A 12571-nucleotide genomic window follows, 5' to 3' on the forward strand; every position below is an offset into this window, starting at 1 on the left:
ATCAAAATATCGAACGAATACCAAATTCGCATGACTACTTATAGCAAGACTTCACCCATGTCCTCAGGAACAAACGTAACTACTCACAAAGCATATTCATGTTCATAATCAGAGGGGTATTAATATGCATTAAGGATCTGAACATATGATCTTCCGCCAAATAAACCAACTAGCATCAACTACAAGGAGTAATCAACACTACTAGCAACCCATAGGTACCAATCTGAGGTTTTGGTACAAAGATTGGATACAAGAGATGAACTAGGGTTTGAGAGGAGATGGTGCTGGTGAAGATGTTGATGGAGATTGACCCCCTCCCGATGAGAGGATCGTTGGTGATGACAATGGTGATGATTTCCCCCTCTCGGAGGGAAGTTTCCCTGGCAGAACAGCTCCGCCGGAGCCCTAGATTGGTTCTGCCAAGGTTCCACCTCGTGGCGGCGGAGTTTCATCCCGTAAGCTTGCTTATGATTTTTTTTCCAGGGTAGAAGACTTCATATAGCAGAAGATGGGCACCGGAGGGCTTCCAGGTGGCCCACGAGGCAGGGGGCGCGCACAGGGGGGTAGGGCGTGCCCCCAACCCTCGTGGCCAGGGTGTGGACCCCCTCTGGTACTTCTTTCGCTCAATATTTTTTATTAATTCCCAAAATGACTTTCGTGGAGTTTCAAGACTTTTGGAGCTGTGCAGAATAGGTCTCTAATATTTTCTCCTTTTCCAGCCCAGAATCCCAGCTGCTGGCATTCTCCCTCTTTATGTAAACCTTGTAGTATTGTGACATAACGTGTAATAACAGCCCATAATGCAATAAATATCGATATAAAAGTATGATGCAAAATGGACGCATCAGTATGCACCGCTGGCCCCGTCGGACGCCATGGAGGAGCGCCTGAGCGGTGGCGGGAAGAGGTGGAACGCGTGCGTCGGGGTGCTAGCCGTGTCGGCCATGGTGGTGCTGGTGGTGGGCGGCGATATGGCAGCGGACATGCCGCGTCTGGCGGAGATAGCGTGGAGTCTGGGCAGGGAAGCCGACGCGTCGAAGAAGACCTCCGGGCTGGCGGATGAGATGGGGTTCCTTGGCACCGGTGCCGACACTGACGGGTTCCCCTAGAGCAAAGCCATGCTCTAGTGGCAGCGCACCAGCTTCCATTTCTAGCCCGAGAAAAACTGGATGAACAGTACATGCATGATCATCCATTCCTCTGGCCATTAATTCCTTCCTTTTCCATTCCTCCGGCCATTAATTCCTTCCTTTTGATTACAGGGCACTATACTGATTTTTCTCCTTTGATTACAGGTGCACGAAAGTGAGGCCACGACCAGGAGCTAGGCGACAGTGGACTGGAGATATTCTCTCTTTTAATACCGTCTCTCTCCATAAATTTCCATGTCTCCTCTCTCTGTTAACTTTCTCTTTGTTAATTATTTATGAAGAATCAACAGATTGTGAATCCCAGACTCTGAATGTGTGTGACGGGTTCAGTGGGCATGTGTGACTGTATCCTCCATCTGCGTCTAATATATGTAATTGAGCTATTTTGTGGGACTCTCAAAAGTTTGTTATGAACCAGTTGCATAATAACAATCTGTGACAAAATATTTCATTACTTCATAGCAGTAGAAAGTTTATCACAAAGGGTGGTGACCACCATTTCATAGTGAAGATGTCATCTCAATAAATCATCCATCTTTTATTCTTTCAACCAGGCTAACTATAACCACTTCTTATCTTCTCAACCGAACTGAAAAATGACCATTCCTACCCCTTGGTTGGAGATACCCACAGCCACCTAAATCTGTCAGGCAAACAAGTGTATCCCTAATTACAGAAATATTCATATACCTATTATAGCATTGGAAACACGTAACAAGTCCCGCAGCAACGCGCGGGGTATCATCTAGTTTCTATAAAAAAAAGCGACCGCCGTGCTCTAAAAAGATATAAGTGAAGCACTAGAGCAATATTGCCTAGCTTAAAAGATATAAGTGAAGCACATAGAGTATTCTAATAAATCACGATTCATGCCTGTCTCTCCCAAAAGGTGTGTACAGGAAGGATAATTGTGGTAAACTAGAAAGCAAAGACTCAAATCATACAAGACGCTCCAAGCAAAACACATGTCATGTGGTGAATAAAAATATAGTCTCAAGTGAAGTTACTGATAGACGAAGACGAAATAGGGGATGCCTTCCGGGGCATCCCCAAGCTTAGGCTTTTGGTTTTCCTTGAATATTACCTTGGGGTGCCTTGGGAATCCCCAAGCTTAGGCTCTTCCAATTCCTTATTCCAAAGTCCATCAAATCCTTACCCAAAGATTGAAAACTTCACAACACAAAACTCAACAGAAAATCTCATGAGCTCCGTTATTATAAGAAAATAAATCACCACCTTAAGGTACTATTGCAAACTCATTCTTAATTTATATTGGTGTAATATCTACTGTATTCCAACTTCTCCATGGTTCATACCCCCTGATACTACCCATAGATTCATCAAAATAAGCAAACAACACGCGAAAAACAGAATCTGTCAAAAACAGAATAGTCTGTAGTAATCTGTAACTCCCGAATACTTCTGTAACTCCAACAATTCTGAAATAAACTGGTGGATGTGAGGAATTTTTCTATTAATCTTCTGAAAAAAAGCATCAACTCAAAAGCAATCTTCTGTTAAAAATGACAAATAATCTCGTGAGCGCAAAAGTTTCTGTTTTTCAGTAAGATCAAATCAACTTTCACCCAAGTCTTCCCAAAGGTTCTACTTGGCACAAACACTAATTAAAACATGAAAACACATATAAACGGAGGCTAGATAAATTATTTATTACTAAACAGGAGCAAAAAGTAAAGAACAAAAATAAAATGGGGTTGCCTCCCAACAAGCGCTATCGTTTAACACCCCTAGCTAGGCATTTGAGATTTCGATGATGCTCCATGAAAGACAAGAATTGAAGCACAAAGAGAGCATCATAAAACACGTGACAAACACATCTAAGTCTAACATACTTCCTCTACATAGGCATTTTATAAGCAAACAAATTATCAAGGCAAGCAAAAACAAGCATATGCATGGAAGAAGAAAGAGACGATAACAATTTCAACATGAAGAGAGGTAATTTAGTAACATGAAAATTTCTACAACCATATTTTCCTCTCTCATAATAATTACATGTGGGATCATAAGAAAATTCAACAATATAGCTATGACATAACATATTTTCAACACGATCCACATGCATGCAAAGTTGACACTCTTCCAAAATGGTGGGATTAAAATTAACTAAAGTCATGACCTCTCCAAACCCACTTTTGTCAAAAATTTCATAAGATTGAACATTCTCCGAATATGTGGGATCTAAAGTTGACACTCTTCCAAATTCACTTTCAATATTATTGCAAGCATAAATCTCATATTCATCATGGGCCTTAAATAAATTTTCAAGATCATAAGAAGAATCACCCCAATAATGATCATTGCAACAAATAGTAGTCATAGCAAAACTAGCATCCCCAAGCTTGAGGTTTTGCATATCATTAACACAATTGACATTAAGAGAATTTATAATAACATCATTGCAATCATGCTTTTTATTCAAAAATCTATCATGAATCACTTCATAAAGTACTTCATCACAATTTATAGATTCACGAATTTCAAGCAAAACCTCATAAAGATAATCTAGTGCACTCAACTCACTAGCAATAGGTTCACCATAATTGGATCTCTTAAAAAGATTAGCAACTGGATGAGGATCCATACACTATTAGCAAGCAAAGATGCAAGCAAAGGGAAGGCACATGGTAACACAAGCGAACAAAAGATCAAACGAAAGAGGGGCGAAGAAAAGTCAAAGGTTTTAGAAAATTGTTTTAGAAGTGTGGGAGAGGAAAACGAGAGGCGAATGGCAAATCATGTAATGCAATGGAGAATAGTTTATGATGGGTACTTGGTATGGCTTGACTTGACATAGATATCCCCAGCAACGGCGCCAAAATTCCTTCTTGCTACCTCTTGAGCTTGCATTAGTTTTCCCTTGAAGAGGAAAGAGTGATGCAGCAAAGTAGCGTAAGTATTTCCCTCAGTTTTGAAAACCAAGGTATCAATCCAGTAGGAGACAATGCACAAGTCACCGAATACCTGCACAAACAATCAAAAACTTGCACCCAGTGCGATAAAGGGGTTGTCAATCCCTTCACAGTCACATGCAAAAGTGAGATTTGATAGAGATAGATAAACTCTAAAATAGGCAAAAAACAGAAACTGGCACTGGGCCCTTGGTTAATAGGTTTGTCCCGAAAATAATATAAAATAGCAATAAATGCCTATTAAACATCCAAAACAGATAATATAATAGCATGGAACAATCAAAAATTATAGATACGCTAGAGACGTATCAGTCACGAATTTGGAGATCAAGGCCTCATAGGAGAAGATCCCCCAACTGGATTCAAGACCCCCTCTTGTGGAAAGATCCCCTACTGGATTCAAGACCTCCTTCATGGAGATGAACTAGTTCCCCTTTGTTGGATTTGGACCCTTGTTTCCATCTTTGTGTACTTGGATCTAGCACATGTGTGATTGGATATTACTGATTTGAGTGATTTCCTCTCTTGTGTTCTTCGTGTTCTTCGGTAATTCCCCTCCAAATCGTGAAAGATCGGCCCCTAGGATTCCACCCTACATCACAGTGTAGCATGCTTGGGACAGACCGATGGATCATGATTGTCCTTTTGTAAGGATAAAAAGAAGATGCAGACGGTGGCGTTGGACCTAAAGATTTGGAGGAAAACTATCTTCGGCCATGCTAAACTTCAGTTTCATATTGCAAATGTGGTCATTCTCAGGATGGACGTTGCCCAGGAAACAAGAGTGTTGTCTGCAAAGGAATTCAAACTTCGGAAACAGCTGAAATTATTGATCTTGGGCCCGGCGGCAATCAAGAGAGACAGGAAAAGGCAAGCATCCAGACTCACTTTTTTGCGCAACGGGGATGCAAACACAAAAAATTTCAATGCCAAAATAAGGTCATGAAGAAGAAAGAACTTCATTCACACTCTCAAGACGGCTGCTGGTGACATTTGTGAACATCAGGAGAAATCTCAGGCTGTTCATGATCACTTTCTGAACCCGTTGGGAGAAAAGAAGACGAGGGCATGCATGCTAAATTGGGAGTAGCTGCATCTGCCGGTGATCGATCAATAGGGCCTTGACGCTCCTTTCATAGAACCAGAGATCTGGGTGGCCATGTTGGCCTCGCCATCGGAGAAAGTGCCGGGGCCGGATGGGCTCACGGGCAAATTTTCCAGAACTTGCTGGTCCACTGTAAAAGACGACATCATGGCAATTTACCAAAGCTTCTACAACATCGTCGGGGTCAACTTCGCCGACCTGAATTCTGCCTTCATCTCCCTCCTCCCCACGAAGGAGGTGTCCATGGAATTGGGTGATTATAGGCACATCAGCCTGATCCATTCAATTGCCAAGCTCATCGCCAAGGTGTTGTCCATGCGACTAGCCTCCATCCTCAAGCAGGTGATCTCGGCGTCACAGACGGCCTTCCAGAAGGGAAAATGCATACGCGACAGCTACATGTATGTATAAGGTTGTGTCAAGGCTCTTCATCGAGAGAATAAACCGGCTCTGTTACTCAAACTAGACATTGCTAAGGTTGTCGACTCGATCTCTTGGGAATATCTGTTGAAACTGCTCCACCGGTTGGGTTTCAGTGGTAGATGGCAGGACTACATCACTGATATGTCTCCAACATATCTATAAATTTTTTATTGTTCCATGCTATTATATTATCCATCTTGGATGTTTTATATGCATTGTTATGCTATTTTATATCATTTTTGGGACTATCCTACTAACCTAGTGCCCAGTGTCAGTTGCTGGTTTTTCCTTGTTTTTGTCTTCTACAAAAAATCAATACCAAACAGAATGAAACTTTTTGATGATTTTTCTTGGACCAGAAGACACCTAGGAAGCTTCGGGAGGAGTCTAGAAGAGCCATGGATGGGCCACATGCTCACCAGGCGCGCCCTAGGGGGGCGTCCCCCGAGCTTGTGGGCCCATCGTGGCACCCCTAGCCTAATCTCAGCTCCGTAAATACCCAATTATTCCCTGTATCCCTGAGGGCACACCAAAATACTTTTCGCCGCCGCAAGTTTCTGTCCTTGTGTGATCCCATCCGGAGACCTGTTCCGGTACTCTGTTGGAGGGGGATTCGATCATGGAGGGCCTCTACATCAACCTTGCTGCCCTTCTGGTGATGTGTGAGTAGTTTATCACAAACCTACAATTCCATAGCTAGTGGCTAGATGGATTCTTCTCTCTCTTTGATCTTCAATACAATGTTCTCCTCGATGTTCTTGGAGATCTATTCGATTGTAATCTTCTTTTCTGGTGCGTTTGTTGAGATCCGACGAATTGTAGATTTATGATTAGATTGTCTATGAATATTATTTGAGTCTTCTCTGAACTCTTTTATGCATGATTAAGATAACTCTGTATTTCTCTCCAATCTATTGATTTGGTTTGGCCAACTAGATTGATTTTTCTTGCAATGGGAGAGGTGCTTTCTAATGGGTTCAATCTTGCAGTGTCCTCACCCAGTGACATAAAGGATAGCGAGGAATGTATTTTTATTGTTGCCATTAAGGATAAAAAGGTGGAGTTTATTCATATTGATTGGATCTATCCCTCTACATCATGTCATGCATCGTGCTTAAGGCGTTACTCCATTCTTGTTAACTTAATACACTAGATGCATATTGGGCGGTCGATGTGTGGAGTAATAGTAGTAGATGCAGGCAGGATTCGGTCTACTTGCCACAGACGTGATGCCTATATTCATGATCATTGCCTTAGATATTGTCATAACTTTGCGCTTTTCTATCAGTTGCTCAATAGTAATTTGTTTACCCATCGTATGCGTTCTTTCAAGAGAGAAACCTCTAGTGAAAACTATGGCCCCGGGTCTATTCTTATCATATTATTTTCAGATCTAGAAAACCAAAAACCCAGAAATACCTTGCTGAAATTTATCTACCTTTACTTTATTTTGCACTTTTATTTATCTTTTCTATATATCTTTATCAGATCTCATCCTTGCAAGTAACCTTGAAGGGATTGACAACCCCTTTATCGCGTTGGGTGCAAGTATTTGTTTGTTTGTGTAGGTGCTATCATTGGAGACTTGTGTGTTCCTCCTACTGGATTGATACCTTGGTTCTTAACTGAGGAAAATACTTATCTCTACTTTCCTGCATCACCCTTTCCTCTTCAAGGGAAAAACCAACGCAAGCTCAAGAAGTAGCAATCACCTGTCTGCTAGCCTACGCCCCCTCTTTTGTCGTGGAATTGTCACGGCAGATGTCCTTAGTGTGAGGACTTAACTGCGAGTCCAACACATCTATGTAGTAGCTTGAGAGGGGTTGGGCAATATCGAGAGACGCAACATAAGACAAGGATTTAGACAGCTTCAGGACCCGGGAAACATCATCCGGTAATAACCCTACATGTTGTTTGTGGCTAGGTCTCATTATGATCATGAGGGAGTCGCCGGTAAGCCGGCTCTTTGTGTCTAGCCCTAGAGATTGTTTCTTCCCGCTTGACCCTCTTGGGGTGCCCTGCCCCTCCTTATATAAGTTGAAGGAGCGGGTTACATGTGGAGTCCTATTAGGATTAGGACTACTCTATTACAAGTGGAGTCCTAATCTGCCCCCTTAAGGGAAAACTCCTTATGCCTTTCTCGTAAACCGGCCCTACCATAAGGTGAGCCGGCCTTCTGGGCCTTGGGCCTAGTCTTCTATCTGACCCGCCGTTAGGGCCATCCGTGAGTCGCCAGGCTCGTGAGTCATCAGACCAGTGAGCCGCCAGACTCGTGAGTCGCCAGTCCTCCGGCGGGTTACCAATGAAAATGCCAAGCCCGGCCGGTTCACACTTCCGGCCGGGTCATACCGTGGGGTATATCCCCGACATCTTTGTTTATTCTTAATGGATTCCCGGGCTCAAGATTCTGCCATTGCTGCAGCCTCCGGCAAGGCGACCCTTTATCTCCGCTGCTCTTCATCCTCGCTATCAATCCCCTACACCACTTGCTTGCTAGGGCCATGTTTTGCGGCATTCTTACTCCGCTTCCTCAAAGGGGCACTAGCATGCGTGCCAGGCTCTACGCCAATGATGCAATCATTTTTGTCAAGCCGATCATAGAGGAAATCACCACATTACTGAATCTTCTTCGTGCCTTTGGAGATGCCACATGACTACAACTGAATCAGACCAAATGCACAGTCACACCAACAGGATGTGAACAACTGCCATTGTCGGAAGTGCTACAAGATTTTGGGGGCCAAATTGCTCAATTCCGAATCACTTACCTAGGACTGCTAGTAACTGCAGCAAGCTTGCACATTGTGCACCTTCAAATCATTGTTGACAGGATCAAGGCTCGACTGGCATGATGGAAAGGGAAGTTGTTGACAACTGCAGGTTGTAGAGTGCTGGTGTGATGTGTTCTCTCTGCATTGCCAACCTTTGCAATGATAGTGCTGAAGCTGCCCATGAAAATCATTAGACAAATTGGCAAGGCCACAAGAAGATTTCTCTGGTGTCAGGGCGATGAGGTCTTGGGGGGGGATGCAACATGGCCTAGACAAAGGTTTGCTCATAAATGGAGGAGGGGGGCTCTGGCATTCTCAACCTGAAGAAATTCGGTTAAGCTCTGCATTTGCGGTGGTTATGGCAAGCCTAGTAGTCCCTGGGAAGGCCATGGAGTGCCTTTCGGCCACCGTGTGACGAACGGGATCGCTAGGCCTTTGATATGGCCACAACGGTCACCGTGGGTGACGAAAAGACAACCAGCTTCTGGAGTAGCAGATGGATCAGACCTGAATCACTGCGAAACAAATTCCCTGTCCTCTACAACCATTCAAGAAGAAAGAACAGAATAGTGGCTGGCGCACTACACAATGAGCAATGGAGGAGTGATCTGCAGCATGGCAACACCATGGCGACCGCCCCTGACTTCCTCAGGATGCACCGGCTGGTACATGGCACACAACTAAACTCTGAAGTCACAGATGAAATCACTTGGACCAAGGGCAAGCCAGGAATGTATTCAACAAGTTTTGCATACAGGATGCAGTTTCAAAGAACTAGGCCAACTTGCTTCAAAAGCCTCATCTGGAAGCCATGGGCACCGGCAAAACTGAAGATTTTCACATGGCTATTGTTCCTCAATCGACTTTGGTGCAACGAGAGGTTTCAACAAAGAGGATGGCCCAACAATTACCTCTGCCAGCTATGTTGCCGCAGCCTGGAAACCTTCGTGCACATTATCTGGACCTACCCTTTCTCCTCTAAGGTGTGGCAAGAGGTGGCCACATGGACGGGATGCTCTTCTTTGAACAATCAGGAGCGCGAGCGATCCTCGCCAACCGTCGGCGTCGTGCAGGTCATTGTTAGAAGGGTGGCTCTAGAATTCAAAAAAGGCCTCAAGACAGTGATCTTATTGGTGATCGGAGTTATGGAAGGAGAGAAACGCCGCCACTTTCAGAAAAAAGATACCTAGCTCAATGGAGGTGATTGCTGCAATCAGAGCGAATATAGATCAATGGCGATTGGCAGGGGCAAAAGACATTGAGACACTGTTTGGGGGGAGATTAGCGAGATAACAGCATAGAGCCATCAAGTTGTTTTTGTTTTCCCTTTCTTCCACCCATCTAATCACTTGATCAAACATTGTTTCCGCTCTCCTCTTCTAAATCAATGAATTCAAAAAAATCCTTGTTAGGAAACTTGGGCCACTAAAAGTGTGGTGCCCAACCATACCGTTAAGGATCAAGTCCATTGGTTTCCCTTTAATGTTATATATAGTGAAGGAAATATGGCCTAGAGGCAATAATAAAGTTGTTATTTTATATTTCCTTATTTCATGATAAATGTTTATTATTCACGCTAGAATTGTATTAACCAGAAACTTGATACATGTGTGGATACATAGACAAAATACCGTGTCCCTATAAGCCTCTACTAGACTAGCTCATTGATAAAAGATGGTTAAGTTTCCTAACCATATACATGTGTTGTCATTTGATAAATGGGATCACATCATTAGGAGAATGATGTGATGGACAAGACCCATTCATTAGCTTAGCATTATGATCGTTCAGTTTTATTGCTATTGCTTTCTTCATGTCAAATACATATTCTTTCGACTATGAGATTATGCAACTCCCGGATACCGAAGCAATGCCTTGTGTGCTATCGAACATCACAACGTAACTGGGTGATTATGAAGATGCTCTATAGGTATCTCCGAAGGTGTTTGTTGAGTTGGCATAGATCGAGATTAGGATTTGTCACTCTGAGTATCGGAGAGGTGTCTCTGGGCCCTCTCGGTAATACACATCATTAGAAGCCTTGCAAGCAAAGTGACTAATGAGTTAGTTGTAGGAAGATGTATTACAGAACGAGTAAAGGACTCGCCGGTAACGAGATGGAACTAGGTATGAAGATACCGATGATCAAATCTCGGGCAAGTAACATACCGATGACAAAGGGAATAATATATGTTGTCATAACGGTTCGGCCGATAAAGATCTTCGTAGAATATGTGGGAGCCGATATGAGCATCCAAGTTCCGTTATTGGTTATTGACCAGAGAGGTGTCTCGGTCATGTCTACATAGTTCTCGAACCCATAGGGTCCGCACGCTTAACGTTTGATGATGATATTGTATTATATGAGTTATGTGATTTGGTGACCGTATGTTGTTCGGAGTCTCGGATGAGATCACGGTCATGACTAGGAGTCTCAAAATGGTCGAGAGGTAAGGATTGACATATAGGACGATAGTATTCGGACACCGGAAGTGTTTCGGAGAGTATCGGGTACATATCGGGTCACCGGAAGGGGTTTCGGGCACCCCCAGCAAAAGATATGGGCCTATTGGGCCAAGAGGGGAAACACACCAGCCAACATGGGTTGGTGCGCCCCCATATGGGCCGAACCAGGAGGAGAAGGAAAGAGGGTAAGGGAAAAGGAAAGGGGGGATTCGGCCTCCCCCTTCCTTCCTTCCTCCCCCCTCTTTCCTTCCTCTCCGGCAAATAAGGAGAGGCGGGCCAAAATGGGGAGAGACCCCAAGTGGCATTCGGCCTACTTGGGGTGCCCCTGGTTGCCTCCCCTCTCCCCCACCTATATATACATGGGGGCGCCTAGAACATACAACATCAATTGTTAGCAGTGTGCGGCGCCCCCTCCACAGTTTACACCCCCGATCATATTCTTGCAGTGCTTAGGCGAAGCCCTGCGCGGATCACTTCACCATCACCGTCACCACGCCATCATGCTGACGGAACTCATCTACTTCCTCGACATCTTGCTGGATCAAGAAGGCGAGGGACGTCACCGAGATGAACGTGTGCAGAACTCGGAGGTGTCGTACGTTCGGTACTTGATCGGTCCGAGCTAGAAGAAGTTCGACTACATCAATCGCGTTGTCAAACGCTTCCGCTTACGGTCTATGAGGGTACGTAGACACACTCTCCCCCTCTCATTGCAATGCATCTCCTAGATAGATCTTGCAAGAACGTAGGAAATTTTTGAAATTACATGCTACGTTCCCCCAACAGTGGCATCATGAGCCAGGTTGTAGTGACCCGATCCCAATGGATTGAATTCTCTCTGCTTAAGTGTCATCCCTGGATGGGTATGCTGACACACATAGTACTTGAGGAATTATAACTGGGTTCAATCACACACTTTATTACATCGAGGTCCTCCAAAGAGTATTCATTAGAATAATATGGCTCAAGGCCATCTAAATAAAATAACCGCAGAAGCTTCGAAGGTAAATGAGCCCATCAACTCCACGGCAAAACGGAGTGCAGAACAACGACCTATCGCACCTTACTCTTCGTCTGAAAGATTTTGCAACATGAAACGTTGCAGCCACAAAGGGTCAATACATTGAATGTATTGGCAAGTCACACCCAAATTATGAAAATAGACCTATCTTCTACATGCAAGGATATAATAAGTGGATAGCTCTAAGGTTTATTTTGCATAAAGCCAATTTTGTCCTACTACTACTCACTAGCCAAATTTTATTTCTTTTCACTTTAATTAACATATTGTTAAATTGGACCGCCTCCAATTCAACCCACCTATGAGAGCCTCCGACGATCATAGGCTCCCATTGTGACGCCCGGATAATTAGCTACAGTAACCCTCTCCTAATGATGCCATGTCACCGCGGTCACCATAGTTAATCTCGCGATGGTTAAAAAATGATTCAAATTTAAATTCAAAATATGTCAAACAACAAAAGTTTTCAAAAGTTGAAACAAAAATGTTCGGTGGGTGCCAAATATTACAAGGGTAATTATAGTAAAGAAAGCATATTTTTAGAAAGTGCCTGAATATTTTAAAATGAATTAAAACATAAAAGAGAAATAATAAAAGAAAATGCAAAACAGAAAACAAAATAAAAAGAAAAGAAAAGGAACCTCCCCCCCACTGGGCTATGGCCCAGCAGGCCACCGCGCCCCCCTTTGGGCCTCAACCCA

Source organism: Triticum dicoccoides, chromosome 2B, assembly GCF_002162155.2.
Source record: "Triticum dicoccoides isolate Atlit2015 ecotype Zavitan chromosome 2B, WEW_v2.0, whole genome shotgun sequence".
In the NCBI taxonomy this organism is placed as follows: Eukaryota; Viridiplantae; Streptophyta; class Magnoliopsida; order Poales; family Poaceae; genus Triticum; species Triticum dicoccoides.